The sequence below is a fragment of the Salmo trutta genome, chromosome 5 (genome assembly GCF_901001165.1).
Source record: "Salmo trutta chromosome 5, fSalTru1.1, whole genome shotgun sequence".
Taxonomy (NCBI): domain Eukaryota; kingdom Metazoa; phylum Chordata; class Actinopteri; order Salmoniformes; family Salmonidae; genus Salmo; species Salmo trutta.
The window spans coordinates 64828946-64848372 of record NC_042961.1 but is presented as its reverse complement, the minus strand read 5'-3'; the positions used below and the strand labels follow the sequence as shown (position 1 = coordinate 64848372).

Genomic DNA, 19427 nt, shown 5'->3' with positions numbered 1-19427 from the left:
GATCAATGTAGGGATAGATAAGTTTGATTAGTTCTAGAAAGTTCAGGAACCATGTGATAGGAAAAGGAATGTGTATATGCAATTACGAGGGACACCAGGAGACATATGTTCCTGGGAGTGGAAGCTTCAAAGCATTTCTTATCTTGAGGGAAAGAAACAGGCGAGATCAGGGGAGTGATAAAGAGTGTGAGAAGTTTGTGGGGGAGACAGGTCACCAACAGTGTGTGTAAATGCATGTGCGTAAGAAAGCAAGAACTATATAATGACTGTTTTGTTATCCGGACGGGAGAACGTTCTCTGAATAAAGCTACAGATACCTTTTGCAGAAAGCTGAGTCCTTGCCTAATTATTTTAACCCATTGTCTTACAAACCTTGGGCATTAGTCAAGGCGAATTGATTCTTGATTATTATCATCAAAGATATAAAATTCCTTTTACAACTGGGTAGAGAGGAACCAGGCTCTGAGGGGTGACCAGTCCTCTACTGGCTGTACTTGGTAGACCAGAGGAACCAGGCTCTGAGGGGTGACCAGTCCTCTACTGGCTGTACTGGGTAGATCAGAGGAACCAGGTTCTGAGGGGTGACCCGTCCTCTACTGGCTGTACTGGGTAGAGAGGAACCAGGCTCTAAGGAATGACCTTATTGGTCTGTTTTCAGTAGTATTTATAAATTATGCTTTACTTCCTGTACAGTATATATGTAGTGTTGTTGTAATGGTTTGACACGGCTTCTTTGTTTCAGATGACGTGTTTCCTAAATCACAAGTAAGGCTGATTGTAATCTACTCGATGATTGTTGGTCTACTAATTGCAGCTGTTGGAATTCTTACAGCTTCAGTTGGTGTTTACTTTCTACATAAAGGTGAGTTTAACCTTGATCTCTGACTGGACCTTGATGTCTCATGTGTAGATGTATATAACACAAATCAATATACCAGGTTACCTTCAGACCAGTCCTGTATTAGATCAGGATATAACTAGGAATGACCCATATCCTGTCCATTAGACTCTATTCATTTATACCAGGTTACCTTCAGACCAGTCCTGTGAATCTTGTTGTAGAGCAAACGGATTCAGTGTTCAGGAGAGTTTGACCTTTTTACTTCTGGGTCCAAATAGTTTCTAGCTCAAACAGTGCTGATGGTACAGACATTAAACAATAATTTGCACACCGAGGTGTCCGATTCTGAAACAGCCAAACATGACACTGCTGTGGAAGTAAAGTCTTAAAGTCACAGATTTTGGTTGAAGATTATGCTAATTACAGGAATTAATTAGATTACATCGCGAGAGCAGACATCCAGGCTTTTAATGATTATTATTGTAATGCTTTTATACATTTGTTTTCTTTTGTCTACAGAGAAGAAGCTTAGAGATGGGAATAACTTTTGTCTACAGTGGGAAATGAATTAAGACAACAAGGTAAGTGGGCTGTTGTCTTATTAGAGTTTCACATATAGAGATTATGATTATTACTATAATACTGATGGGTCAACTGTTAATCACAGACCTCATGGTTTATTACTATAATACTGATGGGTCAACTGTTAATCACAGACCTCATGGTTTATTACTATAATACTGATGGGTCAACTGTTAATCACAGACCTCATGGTTTATTACTATAATACTGATGGGTCAACTGTTAATCACAGACCTCATGGTTTATTACTATAATACTGATGGGTCAACTGTTAATCACAGACCTCATGGTTTATTACTATAATACTGATGGGTCAACTGTTAATCACAGACCTCATGGTTTATTACTATAATACTGATGGGTCAACTGTTAATCACAGACCTCATGGTTTATTACTATAATACTGATGGGTCAACTGTTAATCACAGACCTCATGGTTTATTACTATAATACTGATGGGTCAACTGTTAATCACAGACCTCATGGTTTATTACTATAATACTGATGGGTCAACTGTTAATCACAGACCTCATGGTTTATTACTATAATACTGATGGGTCAACTGTTAATCACAGACCTCATGGTTTATTACTATAATACTGATGGGTCAACTGTTAATCACAGACCTCATGGTTTATTACTATAATACTGATGGGTCAACTGTTAACCACAGACCTCATGGTTTATTACTCTAATACTGATGGGTCAACTGTTAATCACAGACCTCATGGTTTATTACTATAATACTGATGGGTCAACTGTTAATCACAGACCTCAGTCCTCTACTGGCTGTACTGGGTAGACCAGAGGAACCAGGCTCTGAGAGGTGACCAGTCCTCTACTGGCTGTACTGGGTAGAGAGGAACCAGGCTCTGAGTGGTGACCAGTCCTCTACTGGCTGTACTGGGTAGACCAGAGGAACCAGGCTCTGAGGGGTGACCAGTCCTCTACTGGCTGTACTGGGTAGAGAGGAACCAGGCTCTGAGCGGTAACCAGTCCTCTACTGGCTGTACTGGGTAGAGAGGAACCAGGCTCTGAGGGGTGACCAGTCCTCTACTGGCTGTACTGGGTAGACCAGAGGAACCAGGCTCTGAGGGGTGACCAGTCCTCTACTGGCTGTACTGGGTAGACCAGAGGAACCAGGCTCTGAGGGGTGACCAGTCCTCTACTTGCTGTACTGGGTAGAGAGAAACCAGGCTCTGAGGGGTGACCAGTCCTCTACTGACTGTACTGGGTAGACCAGAGGATCCAGGCTCTGAGGGGTGACCAGTCCTCTACTGGCTGTACTGGGTAGACCAGAGGAACCAGGCTCTGAGGGGTGGCCAGTCCTCTACTGGCTGTACTGTGTAGACCAGAGGAACCAGGCTCTGAGGGGTGACCAGTCCTCTACTGGCTGTACTGGGTAGAGAGGAACCAGGCTCTGAGGAGGTACCAGCAGGGTTAGATGATAGTTAGAAGACATGTTGACACTAAAACTATCTGTTTTTTATTTTTTACAGTCACAGATTATTTCTGGTAAATCTGTGTCTGTTCCTGTCTGTCTGTTCCTGTCTGTCTGTCTGTCTGTCTGTCTGTCTGTCTGTCTGTCTGTCTGTCTGTCTGTCTGTCTGTCTGTCTGTCTGTCTGTCTGTCTGTCTGTCTGTCGATGTTCCTGTCTGTCTTCTCCCCAGGTAGACCCCCAGGTCCTCTCCCCAGGTAGACCCCCAGGTCCTCTCCCCAGGTAGACCCCCAGGTACTCTCCCCGGGTCCTCTCCCCAGGTAGACCCCCCAGGTACTCTCCCCAGGTAGACCCCCAGGTATTCTCCCCAGGTACTCTCCCCAGGTATTCTCCCCAGGTATTCTCCCCAGGTACTCTCCCCAGGTACTCTCCCCAGGTACTCTCCCCAGGTAGACCCCCAGGTACTCTCCCCAGGTACTCTCCCCAGGTACTCTCCTCAGGTACTCTCCCCAGGTACTCTCCTCAGGTACTCTCCCCAGGTACTCTCCTCAGGTACTCTCCCCAGGTACTCTCCTCAGGTACTCTCCCCAGGTACTCTCCCCAGGTACTCTCCCAGGTACTCTCCTCAGGTACTCTCCCCAGGTACTCTCCCCATGTAGACCCCAAGTACTCTCCCCAGGTACTCTCCCCAGGTACTCTCCCCAGGTTCTCTCCCCAGGTACTCTCCCCAGGTAGACCCCAGGTACTCTTCCCAGGTACTCTCCCCAGGTACTCTCCCCAGGTACTCTCCCAGGTACTCTCCCCAGGTACTCTCCCCAGGTAGACCCCCACCAGCCACTATTATTTAATTTACAAGGTATTACAAACTGACCACAGTATTTAAGTGGCGATCTTTCTCCAATGTATTTACAGTGACATCATCCACAGACTTTTGGAGCTGGAGGTTAAAAGGCAAAGAGCCTCAAAGAGCAAAGAAGGACTTTATACTGTATTTACTGTGTAATGTATACAATAACTATGTATTAATGTGTAATGTATACAACAACTATGTATTAATGTGTAATGTATACAATAACTATGTATTAATGTGTAATGTACACAATAACTATGTATTAATGTGTAATGTATACAATAACTATGTATTAATGTGTAATGTATACAATAACTATGTATTAATGTGTAATGTATACAATAACTATGTATTAATGTGTAATGTATACAACAACTATGTATTAATGTGTAATGTATACAATAACTATGTATTAATGTGTAATGTATACAATAACTATGTATTAATGTGTAATGTATACAATAACCATGTATTAATGTGTAATGTATACAATGACTATGTATTTAATGTGTAATGTATACAATAACTATGTATTAATGTGTAATGTGTAATGTAAACAATAACTATGTATTTAAATGGGAAAATAGTTGAATCCATTCTCCATTTCATGAATGTATTCACGGGTAAATAGTCATTGAAGCTTTTTTAAATGATTAAAACTTATTTCGGATCATTGGGACGCTAGCGTTCCACCTCGACAACATCCGGTGAAATTGCAGAGCGCCAAATTCAAATTACAGAAATAGTAATAATAAACATTCATGAAAATACAAGTGCCGGTTAAAAGATTAACTTCTTGTTAATCCAGCCTCTTTGTCAGATTTCAAAAAGGCTTTACGGCAAAAGCATACCATGCGATTGTCTGAGGACAGCACCCCGCTTACAAAAGCATACAAACATTTTCCAACCAAGTAGAGGGGTCACAAAAGTCAAATAGCGATCAAATGAATCACTTACCTTTGAAGATCTTCATCTGGTTGCAATCACAAGGGTCCCAGCTACACAATAAGTGGTCATTTGTTCGATTAAGTCCCTCTTTATATCCCAAAAACTCTGTTTTGTTGGCGCGTTTTGTTCAGTAATCCACTGGCTCAACATGTCAAACGATGTTTATAATTAATCCTCAGGTTGTCAATTATCTAAATAATCGATAATATTTCATCCTGATAACAGCGTATTCAATAAAAAGGATAAACAACGAAGAGCGTGCATACAGTCACGCTTTCAATGGAAAACTACTCACATCAAAAATAATGGATTTTCCTCAGGTTTTTGCCTGCCATATCAGTTCTGTTATACTCACAGACATTATTGTAACAGTTTTAGAACCTTCAGAGTGTTTTCTATCCAAATCTACCAATTATATGCATATCCTAGCTTCTGGGCCTGAGTAACAAATCAAATCAAATTTATTTATATAGCCCTTCGTATATCAGCTGAAATCTCAAAGTGATGTACAGAAACCCAGCCTAAAACCCCAAACAGCAAGCAATGCATGTGAAAGAAGCACGGTGGCTAGGAAAAACTCCCTAGGAAAAACTCCCTAGAAAGGCCAAAAACCTAGGAAGAAACCTACAGAGGAACCAGGCTATGAGGGGTGGCCAGTCCTCTTCTGGCTGTGCCGGGTGGATATTATAACAGAACATGGTCAAGATGTTAAAATGTTCATAAATGACCAGCATGGTCAAATAATAATAGAGTAGTTGTCGAGGGTGCAACAAGCACGTCCGGTGAACAGGTCAGGGTTCCGTAGCCGCAGGCAGAACAGTTGAAACTGGAGCAGCAGCATGGCCAGGTGGACTGGTGGCCATGCTGTTTACTCTGGACACGTTTGTCAACCAAACTTCAAAATACTGCCAACTAGCCTAAAGAAAAAAAACAGTGTTTAAAATCTGAAATATATTTAATTGTTTATTTGCATATAATAGGCACATTTTTTTAAAGACAACTTTATTGACACCGAATTAAATGTCTTCCCGCTAATATTTAGATTTTTGGAGGGAGTGTATTAGACTATAAATAGTGATGTCATCTTCATACCTGTATTTCCATCATGAATTGCAAACTGAGGAAATTCTTGGCTATTGCGACGATCTATCAACGCAGCGACAGCGCTCCATGTGGGTTCACCCCGTCCTGATGACCCGCAGCCGGTATATAGAGAACCATCATCTGGTACAGGAGCTGTGGTTTGTGATGTTCCACAGCCGGTATATAGAGAACCATCATCTGGTACAGGAGCTGTGGTTTGTGATGTTCCACAGCCGGTATATAGAGTACCATCATCTGGTACAGGAGCTGTGGTTTGTGATGTTCCACAGCCGGTATATAGAGTACCATCATCTGGTACAGGAGCTGTGGTTTGTGATGTTCCACAGCCGGTATATAGAGTACCATCATCTGGTACAGGAGCTGTGGTTTGTGATGTGCCGTTCCAGGGATATCTCAGGCTTGATAAAGACCAGTTCGACGACCTGCTGTGCAGGATGGAACCTTGCATTGCAATGGAAAGATACAACATTTCGGAGAGCTATTTGTCCAGCTGAACATCTCGCCATTTGTCTTAGGTAAATATTGTCAAGCAATGTTAGAATCCTGATGTCTGCACAAAACCCAAACAGGCTCTTTTAAAGACCGGCACATACACAGAAAAGACCCGGTTAATATTTCACCCGTTGGTTTGAATTTCTGAATAGCCCTCATGCACGTTCCATGGTCGAACGTTTTAAACACACTTCCTACCGGCGTGGAAATTTCCGGTCAGTCTAGTTGTTATCGACGATATAGCGTTACTACCACGATGTCCCAGTTTTTTACTAGGTATCTTCAGGACTCAAATTAATATTAACGATGTACATTGAATTGTTAAGTCAGCCTCCGAGATTCCAGCTAGTAAGAATGAAAAGGGGTTCAAGACGTATATAGGAAGCTACATAGACAACTATGAAGGTGAGTACCAATTCAGTGACAGATATTACGCTAGCTAGCTACAATCACATTAGCTAATTTAACTATTAACTGTAGCTAGTTACAATCATATTAGCTAATTTAACTATTTACTGTAGCTAGCTACAATCAGATTAGTTAATTTAACTATTCACTGTAGCTAGCTACAATCATATTATCTAATTTAACTATTAACTGTAGCTAGCTAGTTACTTCGTAAAATGATGTTGACAGAATCTACCTGAGAATGTGTGTATTTTTGTTAGCTTGGTTAAGTTATGCTTGGTAGCTATATTTGCTAGCTAAAAATAATTGTTATTCATGTCTTCTACACAGTATCTAACGGGGGAGTATCTGACAGGGGAGTATCTAACAGGGGAGTATCTGACAGGGGAGTATCTGATAGGGGAGTATCTGATAGGGGAGTATCTGATAGGGGAGTATCTGACAGGGGAGTATCTGACAGGGGAGTATCTGATAGGGGAGTATCTGACAGGGGAGTTCAACCTGATGGCTGCCTGTCACAGGTCCATCAGGAATAGTGAAAATTAATTGTTAAAGATCTGTTGATGCAGTGTTTGGTAATTGTGTTCAATGAGACACAATCTATTCCTGTATAGTTAAATGAGCCCCTAGTTAAGAAGACTAGAAACTACTATGTTTATTGTTATTTATGAGCCGCATCATTCTTGTTTCTCACTTCAGTCTTTCATCACACGTATCTTCACAGATGGTGTTAAAGCACTCCGTACCAGTGGTCGTGGTCCAAAGCCACTGCTCCTGTGTTGCAGGAAGTGCTCTGTGCAATCATCTAGTGGCCGTTCTTTACCAGACAGCGCACTACTCTCAACTAAACATTCCTGCTGCACCACCAGTTCACATCTGCACAGACACAGAACAAGAGCTGGCACAAGCCAAGAACACTTGTGAGTCTATCAATATCCATAAAAAAATGCACCTGAAAAGTATTCAGCCTATGTAACAGTAAATCCTTGTTAATTAGGGTGTGAAGCCAGGTCCGGTTGATGGGATAGAGTTCCATAAACATACTAACTTAATTAGGGTGTGAAACCAGGTCCGGTTGATGGGATAGAGTTCCATAAACATACTAACTTAATTAGGGTGTGAAACCAGGTCCGGTTGATGGGATAGAGTTCTGTAGACCTACTAACTTAATTAGGGTGTGAAACCAGGTCCGGTTAATGGGATTAAGTTCTGTAAGCATACTAACTTAATTAGGGTGTGAAACCAGGTCCGGTTGATGGGATAGAGTTCTGTAAACCTACTAACTTAATTAGGGTGTGAAACCAGGTCTGGTTGATGGGATAGAGTTCTGTAAACATACTAACTTAATTAGGGTGTGAAACCAGGTCTGGTTGATGGGATAGAGTTCTGTAAACATACTAACTTAATTAGGGTGTGAAACCAGGTCTGGTTGATGGGATAGAGTTCCGTAAACATACTAACTTAATTAGGGTGTGAAACCAGGTCTGGTTGGTGGGATAGAGTTCCGTAAACATACTAACTTAATTAGGGTGTGAAACCAGGTCCGGTTGATGGGATAGAGTTCTATAAACCTACTAACTTAATTAGGGTGTGAAACCAGGTCTGGTTGATGGGATAGAGTTCCGTAAACATACTAACTTAATTAGGGTGTGAAACCAGGTCTGGTTGGTGGGATAGAGTTCCGTAAACATACTAACTTAATTAGGGTGTGAAACCAGGTCCGGTTGATGGGATAGAGTTCTATAAACCTACTAACTTAATTAGGGTGTGAAACCAGGTCCGGTTGATGGGATAGAGTTCTATAAACCTACTAACTCGTGTGCTGATAGAATAAGGTAAGTTGGAGGTTTCTAGACTGGAAACATTTTAGAAAACATTTTCTTGTGATTGTTTTTGTATCCAGATGATAAGCCTAAACAGTGGCGTCTTTACAATGTAATGACAAAGACTAGGGGGAAATATATAGTCTATAAATGTATATATTTTCATTCATTTTATTTGAACTTGTGCTGTTTCTGGAAAAGTTACATGAGTCTTTGTCATAGTAATCTCTCCAACCTGATGTCAAGGTTTTAACATGTTTTGCAGAAGTTCTCTCTACAACGCACTCAATGGATACATGCCTGACATTCTCCACGTCTCAGAAACGTATGCCAACTTTACTCCACTTACTGCCCCTCTTGTGACAACAATGGAAATGTCAGTTGACGTGGCCCTGGTTGAGTCCGCCTTCGGGCCAGTGCAAGCTGGCAGTGTGCTGTCCTATCAACTTCCACAGCCAAAGACCCGTGAAATTGTGAAGATTGCTGATGCCCCTTCTCCACCAATACCCAAATGTACCAAGTTATGATGACTGCCTGAATGGATCCCCTGCATGGGTGCCGAGTTTAGTGGTTTCATGAAAAATGAATATTGATGTTCGTGTGAAAAAAACTCCTGTACCTCCACCCATTAAGCCTGCCCGACCATCCTGTACCTCCCTCTGGATGGCAGCGGTGGCAGAGTAGAGAGAGAAAGCGATGAAGAGTGTGAGTCATGCTGGTAGTGGAGGTGCTCCTGTCCTTCCTCCACCCAGTCAGCCTGCCCGACCGTCCTGTACCTCCACCCAGTAGGTTTGTGTTGGCTGTCCATGTCAGGTCGGGACCCACTGGGAAAACACTAGTCGAGTCAACGTTGTTCCCACGTCATTTCAATGATATTAAGTTGAACCAACTTGGTAAAGATGTTGAATTTACATCTGTACTCAGTGGGCAGAGATGTTTATGGACTGACAGTGGCCCCGTTTACTCACAGTAATGTCAATTACTATTTATCACATGTGCCGAATACAACTGTTGTAGACTTTACAGCGCAATGCTTGTGAAATAAACTTTCCCAATGATGCATAGTTATAATAATACACAATTAAAAAAACACAAGAGGAATAAAATAAAATACACAAAAACGGAATTCTATACAAAGGGTACCAGAGCAATGTGCAGAGGTACGAGGTATTTGAGGTAGATACAGTATGACAACACAAGCTGCATAGTAACAAGAAAACAGGCAACAATAGCAGCTAGGTCATGTCTAGTGCTACTTGATGCTTAGAGAAGATGGGCAATAATAGTAATGAGCATTTTTGGTATTCAAATACTCTGGTTCAGTCTTTAGATCTGCAAGCTACACCCACCTGATGGCCTTCTGGCACTTGATTGAGTGGGCAGCAGAGACCAAGTTTATAAGAGTCACAAGCACCAATCCGTCTGAAACAAGTGTTACTGGAAGAAAACCAGTAAGGGACAACTTCATTAAATACTTAAGGGGTTGTAAGGCCCCGGTTAATAGAAGAATTTGACAAAGTCCCAGAATTTCTGCAAAAGATTAGTTCTTTATTCAGAGAGCTCTAAAAATCATACAATGCACATAGCCTTTTATACCTCACAGTAAGGGACAACTTCATTAACCTCTCTAGGGTAGGGGGCAGTATTTTCACATCCGGATAAAAAACGTACCCGATTTAATCTGGTTATTACTACTGCCCAGAAACTAGAATATGCATATAATTGTTTGATTTGGATAGAAAACACCCTAAAGTTTCTAAAACTGTTTGAATGGTGTCTGTGAGTATAACTGAACTCATATGGCAGGCCAAAACCTGAGAAGATTCCAAACAGGAAGTGCCCTCTCTGACCATTTCTTGGCCTTCTATACCCTCTTTATCGAAAACAGAGGATCTCTGCTGTAACGTGACACTTTCTAAGGCTCCCATAGGCTCTCAGAAGGCGCCAGAACGTTGAATGATGACTCTGCAGTCCCTGGCTGAAAAACAGTAGTGCATTTGGATAGTGGTCGATCTGAGAACAATGAGACGGGGGCGCGTGCACGTGAAGAGTCCATTTTCTTCTTTGAGTCTTTGAACGAAAACAAGTCTCCCGGTCGGAATATTATCGCTATTTTACGAGAAAAATCGCATAAATATTGATTTTAAACAGCGTTTGACATGCTTCGAAGTACGGTAATGAATATTTATAATTTTTTTGTCACGACATGCGTCCGCGCGTCACCGTTCGGATAGGGACCTGAACGCACGGACAAAAGAGAGGATATTTGAACATAACTATGGATTATTTTGAACCAAAACATCATTTGTGGTTGAAGTAGAAGTCCTGGGAGTGCATTCTGACGAAGAACAGCAAAGGTAATCCAATTTTTCTTATAGTAATTCTGAGTTTAGTGAACGCCAAACTTGGTGGGTGTCAAATTAGCTAGCCCGTGATGGCGAGCTATCTACTCAGAATATTGCAAAATGTGCTTTTGCCGAAAAGCTATTTTAAAATCGGACACCGCGATTGCATAAAGGAGTTCTGTATCTATAATTCTTAAAATAATTGTTATGTTTTTTGTGAACGTTTATCGTGAGTAATTTAGTAAATTCACCGGAAGTTTTCGGTATGTTTGCTAGTCCTGAACGTCACATGCTAATGTAAAAAGCTGGTTTTTGATATAAATATGAACTTGATTGAACAAAACATGCATGTATTGTATAACATAATGTCCTAGGAGTGTCATCTGATGAAGATCATCAAAGGTTAGTGCTGCATTTAGCTGTGGTTTTGGTTTATGTGACATTATATGCTAGCTTGAAAATATATATAGCTGTAGTGGTGTCGGTCAGGAGGAGAACGGTTGGACTTTGAGCATATTGTGAGTACCCTGCCAGTGAAGCCGCTGAGCAGCTCTGCTATCTGGGGTGTTGCTCGTTTTGGCTCGGCGGCCGAGAGTCTTTCACTTCCTCAGTGTCAGAAGGCCGCCCCAACTACACACACTATGCATCCGCCCCAACTACGCGCACTATGCATCCGCCCCGACTACACACACACTATGCATCCGCCCCGACTACACACACACTATGCATCCGCCCCGACTACACACAGACTATGCATCCGCCCCGACTACACACACACTATGCATTCGCCTCGACTACACACACACTATGCATCCGCCCCGACTACACACACACTATGCATCCGCCCCGACTACACACACACACTGCATCCACCCCAACTACACACACACTATGCATCCACCCCAACTACACGTACTATGCATCCGCCCCGACTACACACACACTATGCATCCGCCCCAACTACACACACACTATGCATCCGCCCCGACTACACACACACTATGCATCCGCCCCGACTACACACACACTATGCATCCGCCCCAACTACACACACACTATGCATCCGCCCCAACTACACACACACTGTGCTGCAACAGTCGTGTCTCTCTACTCGGATACCAGCCACCATCATGACTCACCCACTTCAATGGGCACTGCGCTGCCACTCCCACCTCCATTGCCCACATTCAGCATCGACATGCACCTGATTTGTTGGCAGTCTATAATTTTCACTCTGTCTTGCCCCGCAACGGATCGGACAATGTCTTAAGGTCAGCGAGATTTCAGAGATCCATAAATTAATAGAATTTGTGTATGCGGCCTCTGAGCCGCGAGTTGAAATTGGATCCGGTGTGGGAGAGAACAACTTTGCTGAACAGAGGACACTGGTGCACTGTTCTCTGACTGGCAACGGACCAGTCTCTCTCACTGCCTCTCTATTGTCTAGCCTACAGGACTTTCGGGACCTACACAGGTCCTGCTGTGTATCCAAGACCAAGAAAACATCCGCTTAGGAACAATAGAGCACCAGCATGTCCTACAGCACCATCCTGTCTCTCTCTACTCGACTCCGCTACCAGCCACCAGCATGACTTACACACTTCATCGGTTTCTCTCTCTACTCTGCCACTGCTGCCATCCAGAGGGAGGTACAGGACAGTTGGGCAGGAAGGAGGAAAGACAGGAGCACCTCCACTACCAGGTTCAAGAATAGCTTTTATCTGACTGATGTTTTTAACACTTTAGCATTTATGACTGTGCTGTTTTATCATCTTACCACTCTGCACTTTCAAATCAAATCAAATGTATTTATATAGCCCTTCTTACATCAGCTGATATTCTCAAAGTGCTGTACAGAAACCCAGCCTAAAACCCCAAACAGCAAGCAATGCAGGTGTAGAAGCACGGTGGCTAGGAAAACTCCCTAGAAAGGCCAAAACCTAGGAAGAAACCTAGAGAGGAACCAGGCTATGAGGGGCGGCCAGTCCTCTTCTGGCTGTGCCGGGGAGGAGATTATGACAGAACATGGCCAAGATGTTCAAATGTTCATAAATTACCAGCATGGTCAAATAATAATAATCATAGTAGTTGTCGAGGGTGCAACAAGTCTTTTAATTGTTGTTCTATTTATGATATTTATATTCTGTTTAGGACTGTTTTACTATATACCTCTGTGTTCTTTGTAGTATATGTGAGAGATCTCCAACAAAGAATTCCAATGTATGTATAACTATTAATAATCGCAAATGGAAAATATACTACTTGTCACGGCTGTCGTGGAAGATAGAAGGGGACCAAGGCGCAGCGGGTTGAGTGCTCAACATAATATTTATTAGACTGAACACAGAAAAGATGACAGGAAACAGTTTAGCAGGCTATACACATAACAGTAGTGCTAAAACACAACTACCCACAAAATACAAAACCCAAACACATACCCATATATAGGACTCTCAATCAGAGGCAACGAGAAAGCACCTGCCTCCAATTGAGAGTCCAACCCCCCATTAACCTAAACATAGAAAAACTAAACTAGAAAGAACCTAGAAATACATACAACACACAAACCCTGACCAAAACTAATACAATACTCCCTCTGCTGGTTAGGACGTGACACTACTTGAATAAAATTTGATTAAACTACTTGAATAAACTTATAAACAGCTTCTGATTGAGTTTAGAAACTATCATATAATTTCTGTACCACAGGAATATAATGATAGAACAATGTACATAATGATATTGTGTATAATATATAATGATTTATAGGAAAGCGCACTGAGGTCACAGGGTCATGGTTGACATGGATAGTTCTAATGCTAGCAGGATTAGTCCGCTGGTTTGACACTGAAAAAGCGGTGTGCCTCTGACTGGCAGCTGTACTGTCGGGAGAAGAACGGCTGGGCTGTGTGAGGAAGACGGAAAGACAGCGGCAGGAGCACGGCTGCCATAGATCACGAGCACCCAGCCAGTGAGGCCGCTGAGCAGTTCCGCTATCATTTCTTGCCCACAGGAAGAAGCAGTCCAATTCGTCAGGAAAAGTTATTAAGTGGGAGGAGACGCTATAGATATATAACTGATATAGATATATAACTGTGCTCAGATGTGTGCTGAGTACAAAGAAGTACAAAGAAGCCAGAAGGACGCTGCCAACAACAAGAAAGTAGCCAGAAGCCAGATTGAGTTCTTGAGCATTGCCAAAGAGAACTACCTTGGCCTCCTGAACAACGAACTGCCTTGATTATGAAGGGGAAAAGTGTCATGACTGTTTTCCTACTTGCTCTTGTTGCAAAATCCTCCGTGTCTCTTCCTATCACTATAACAGTGATGTTGAATGACCCAGTTACCCCCCCCCCTGCTCTGGATCGTTCCATGGTGGCAGAAATAAGAAGGGAAGGAAAGAACCATAGAATAAATGGAACATTCTGCTGTCACTCTGTGGATCCAAGACCAAGAAAACACATCCCCTCAGGAACAAACACTGGCATGTCAGTGTTTGTTCACACAAACTTCATCAGTGTCTCTCTACAGGCACTGTGGGATAGACTAGATCCCAACTTCACCCCCTGCACATCTACATAGCTGACTGCTGTTTTTACCACTTTATCATTTATGACTGGACTTTTATTCTAGTCTTTACCACTCTGCACTTTCAATTGTTGTTCTATTGATGATATTTATGAATGTTCTATTTGTGACTGTTTTTACTATATACCTCTGTGTACATTGTACTATATGTGAGAGAGCTCCAACGAAGAATTCCAATGTATGTATTACTATGAATACTTGCAAATGGCAAATATGCTACTTGAATAAAATTAATTCAATTACTTGAATAAACTTAGAACTGTCAGATCATTTCTGTACCACAGCAATATAATGATATAATGTCTACCATTATAGTGTGAGCTATGATATTATGATATTATAAGAATGGGGCAATGAGGGCACAGGGACATGGTTGATATGGGTAATGCTAGTAGGATTAGTCTGCTAGTTTAAGGTGAAAAAGGGTTTGATTTTGACAAGCAGCTGTAGTGTTCCTGGTTGGGTACAGGGACATGGTTGATATGGGTAATGATAGCAGGATTAGTCTGCTAGTTTAAGGTGAAAAAGGGTTTGATTTCGACAAGCAGCTGTAGTGTTCCTGGTTGGGAGAATAAAGGCTGGACGTGTGTTCTTATTGCTAACACTAGGTGGCAGTATGTTACACCAACAAGAACCATAACCGTCCATGGACACGGATACCCTGCTCTCATACCCAGGACCATATGTTATGTTCCCTGCCGTGACTTTAAGCACAGTCTGTCCATACTGCTATCAAGAACACTAGTGGGGATGAGCCGTTCAATCTTTCTTTGAGAGCCATTCTTTTGGCTTCCTGATTTCCAAAGGCCTACTGGTCAAACCTCACCAGAAGGGGGCGAGCAGAGCCTGTGTCGTTCTATTTCAACCTGAGGAATAATATCCTCTGGGGTGTGAATTCACCGTTGTGGGACTGGTTGAACCTTTACAACTTTGTAAAGTGTTTGTTTGTAGACTGATACTGTAATGCTTCATTTTAGTTTACTTGATTGTCACTATTGTGGTTGATTTCTAAGTAGCTTCTGAAAAGCCATGTAGAGATATCTGCTGCTGTGATGACATCACAGAATTTCAACTCCAGAAGTCCCTTCAAACTATTCACCCTTAAACAGCAGTTCACCTTTAAACAGCAGGTCACCCTTAAACAGCAGGTCCCCTTTAAACAGCAGGTCACCCTTAAACAGCAGGTCACCTTTAAACAGCAGGTCACCTTTAAACAGCAGTTCACCTTTAAACAGCAGTTCCCCTTTAAACAGCAGGTCCTCTTTAAACAGCAGTTCACCTTTAAACAGCAGTTCACCTTTAAACAGCAGGTCACCTTTAAACAGCAGTTCCCCTTTAAACAGCAGTTCCCCTTTAAACAGCAGTTCACTGCTAAAACCAGCTGCTAAAACCAGCTTCTGGTTGGTATTACATATCCCCACCAGCGCTGGCTGAAATTAGCACTTATCACGATTTTAAGGACACCTCAAATATTTCCACCCTCCCATCTGAGCGCAAGCGAGCTGATATGAGACAGGTAAATGATCAATCCTTGAGCAAAAGTTTGAAAACAGCAGAGCGCTGGCTTTAGTAGATCAAAGTTGTCCATGAACGTACATGCATTTCACACTAGCGCTGCCTCACCGCCAGCCGAAAACAGAGCCCCTGCTAAAATATATATAGTAACAGAATTTCAACTCTATAACTATAGAGAGACTATAACTATAGAGCTGAGTTACTATAGAGAGACTATAACTATAGAGCTGAGTTACTATAGAGAGACTATAACTATAGAGCTGAGTTACTATAGAGAGACTATAACTATAGAGAGACTATAACTATAGAGAGACTATAACTATAGAGCTGAGTTACTATAGAGAGACTATAACTATAGAGCTGAGTTACTATAGAGAGACTATAACTATAGAGAGACTATAACTATAGAGAGACTATAACTATAGAGAGACTATAACTATAGAGCTGAGTTACTATAGAGAGACTATAACTATAGAGCTGAGGTACTATAGAGAGACTATAACTATAGAGCTGAGTTACTATAGAGAGACTATAACTATAGAGCTGAGTTACTATAGAGAGACAGTAACTTTCTATAGAGACCTGTCCCTCCTAACAAAGCTGAGTTTCTGAGTATATAACTGAGTGATATGAATCTTGGTGAGACAGAGTCCTCTGATCAACGTGTTGGTCACTACTCTATAATCCACTTCCACTAGTTAGTTCTTTACTTTTTGAAGTTTTACTACCCATGTTTGTATTATGGGTTTATATCCATTTCCTGGTTATTCTATATATGTGTTCCCCATAAACAATGTCTTTCTAATCCCCCTCAGGAATTGATAGTGTTGAATTGAATGGAATGATGGACTCAGGTCTCCTGTTAGAATCTGTTACAGACCCTCTTATGTCCAGTACCTGATAATCACAGGTATATCAACAGGACCACAGGAGGCTGGTGGCACCTTAATTAGGGAGGAGGGGCTCGTGGTAATGGCTGAAGAGGAATCAGTGGAATGGTATCAAATACATCAAACATGTGGTTTCCATGGTTTCCATGTTTGATGCCGTTCCATTGGCTCCGTTCCAGCCGTTATAATGAGGCTCCTCCCCTCAGCAGCCTCCTGTGAACAAGACTGATAAAACCATTTTGTTGAAATGTTTATATTTCTGTTTTAGCTTCAACCTGTCGGCTTCTATTGTAGCTTCAACCTGTCAGCTTCTATTGTAGCTTCAACCTGTCAGCTTCTATTGTAGCTTCAACCTGTCAGCTTCTATTGTAGCTTCAACCTGTCAGCTTCTATTGTAGCTTCAACCTGTCAGCTTCTATTGTAGCTTCAACCTGTCAGCTTCTATTGTAGCTTCAACCTGTCAGCTTCTATTGTAGCTTCAACCTGTCAGCTTCTATTGTAGCTTCAACCTGTCAGCTTCTATTGTAGCTTCATTTTGTTATTGAAATGTTTCTATTTGATCTTCAACAAGACTGATAAAACCATTTGTTGAAATGTTATATTTTATCTTCAACATGTCAATGTGTTTTTATTTAACTTTTTTAAGTGTATTTTTATGCTGTGTTTATTTCTTTGCTCTACTTTTTTAGTGTTCAGACTATACAGAGGGAAATTATTAACATCCTTGCTAAAGATTAGCAATAATGACTATATTAAATAAATAAATAAAATACTGACCTATTGTGTGCTCAAAATAAATTGTAAACTATATTATTTTAAACTAATACAATTGTTTATTTTTCAAATAAATGTACACCCCTAAATCTTCAGAATCTTAACCTGTTGGGGATCGAGGGTAACCTAATCCCTGTTGGGGATCGAGGGTAACCTAATCCCTGTTGGGGATCGAGGGTAACCTAATCCCTGTTGGGGATCGAGGGTATCCCCTAATCCCTGTTAGGGATCGAGGGGAGCAAGGCGGGAAATTCAAAACATCAAAAATCTAATAATTTCAATTTCTCAAACAATCAACTATTTTACACCATTTAAAAGATAAACATCTCCTTAATCTAACCACATTGTCCGATTTTCAAAGAGGCTTTACGGCGAAAGCATAAAGTTAGATTATGTTAGGAGAGTACATAGCCAAAAAAGTACAAACATCCATTTTCAATTCAAGGACAGGCGTCACCAAAAGCAGAAAACCAGCAAAAATTATGCACTAACCTTTGACAATCTTCATCAGATGACACTCCTAGGACATTATGTTAGACAATACATGCATTTTTGTTCTATCAAGTTCATATTTATATCCAAAAACAGCATTTTACATCGGCGCGTGTCGTTGAGAAAATGTGTTTTTGTATGAATATGGGACCAAATACTTTTGACTACTTTAATTATTAGAATCTTCAGGGGGGTCAATAATTTAGACCCCGACCTTTTTGAGAAAATAAATATTACTTGTAAAACAAAATATTTTTCTCAGCTCAATTGTATTTATAATTGTATAAAATAAAACAATTGACTCATTTTGTTGAGCAGATGATATAGCTCAGTATTTAAATTATTTATTTTAGTCATAATTGCTCATATTTATCAAGGGTGTCAATAATTCCAGACCCACTGTATATTATATACTGATGTATTTTATACAGTCATTATTATCTTTATCGAGGGTGTCAATAATTCCAGACCCACTGTATGTTATATATTGATCATGTATATGCAGTTGAATGGTATTTTCCATGTATTGATGATTTCTTGTTTTAATAAACTATGACATCATTGTGTGAGAACGTGACTCCAGTGTAATATTTTAACATTATTGAATGTCAGTAGGTAGTGTTACCTTACTGTTTCCTTGGTGACCTGTGGTAGAGACAGGTATGGAGACAGGTCATCAGTCTGTTATATAGAGCTATGGAGACAGGTCATCAGTCTGTTATATAGAGCTATGGAGACAGGTCATCAGTCTGTTATATAGAGCTATGGAGACAGGTCATCAGTCTGTTATATAGAGCTATGGAGACAGGTCATCAGTCTGTTATATAGAGCTACGGAGACAGGTCATCAGTCTGTTATATAGAGCTACGGAGACAGGTCATCAGTCTGTTATATAGAGCTACGGAGACAGGTCATCAGTCTGTTATATAGAGCTACGGAGACAGGTCATCAGTCTGTTATATAGAGCTACGGAGACAGGTCATCAGTCTGTTATATAGAGCTACGGAGACAGGTCATCAGTCTGTTATATAGAGCTACGGAGACAGGTCATCAGTCTGTTATATAGAGCTACGGAGACAGGTCATCAGTCTGTTATATAGAGCTACGGAGACAGGTCATCAGTCTGTTATATAGAGCTACGGAGACAGGTCATCAGTCTGTTATATAGAGCTACGGAGACAGGTCATCAGTCTGTTATATAGAGCTATGGAGACAGGTCATCAGCCTGTTATATAGAGCTATGGAGACAGTTCATCAGTCTGTTATAGAGAGCTATGGAGACAGGTCATCTGGAGACAGGTCATCAGTCTGTTATATAGAGCTATGGAGACAGGTCA

At 41.4% G+C, this 19427-nt stretch overlaps 1 long non-coding RNA gene across 2 annotated transcripts; it reads left to right on the top strand.

Moving 5' to 3' along the window:
- The first annotated feature begins 585 nt into the window (after positions 1-585).
- On the top strand, positions 586-3932 carry LOC115194804 (uncharacterized). Of its 2 annotated transcripts, XR_003878500.1 has the most exons (4): positions 586-862; positions 1361-1422; positions 2923-2938; positions 3774-3932. It is a non-coding gene; the product is annotated as an uncharacterized LOC115194804 (long non-coding RNA). The 2 variants fall into 2 exon arrangements; XR_003878499.1 differs by lacking the exon at positions 2923-2938.
- Positions 3933-19427: the final 15495 nt, after the last annotated feature.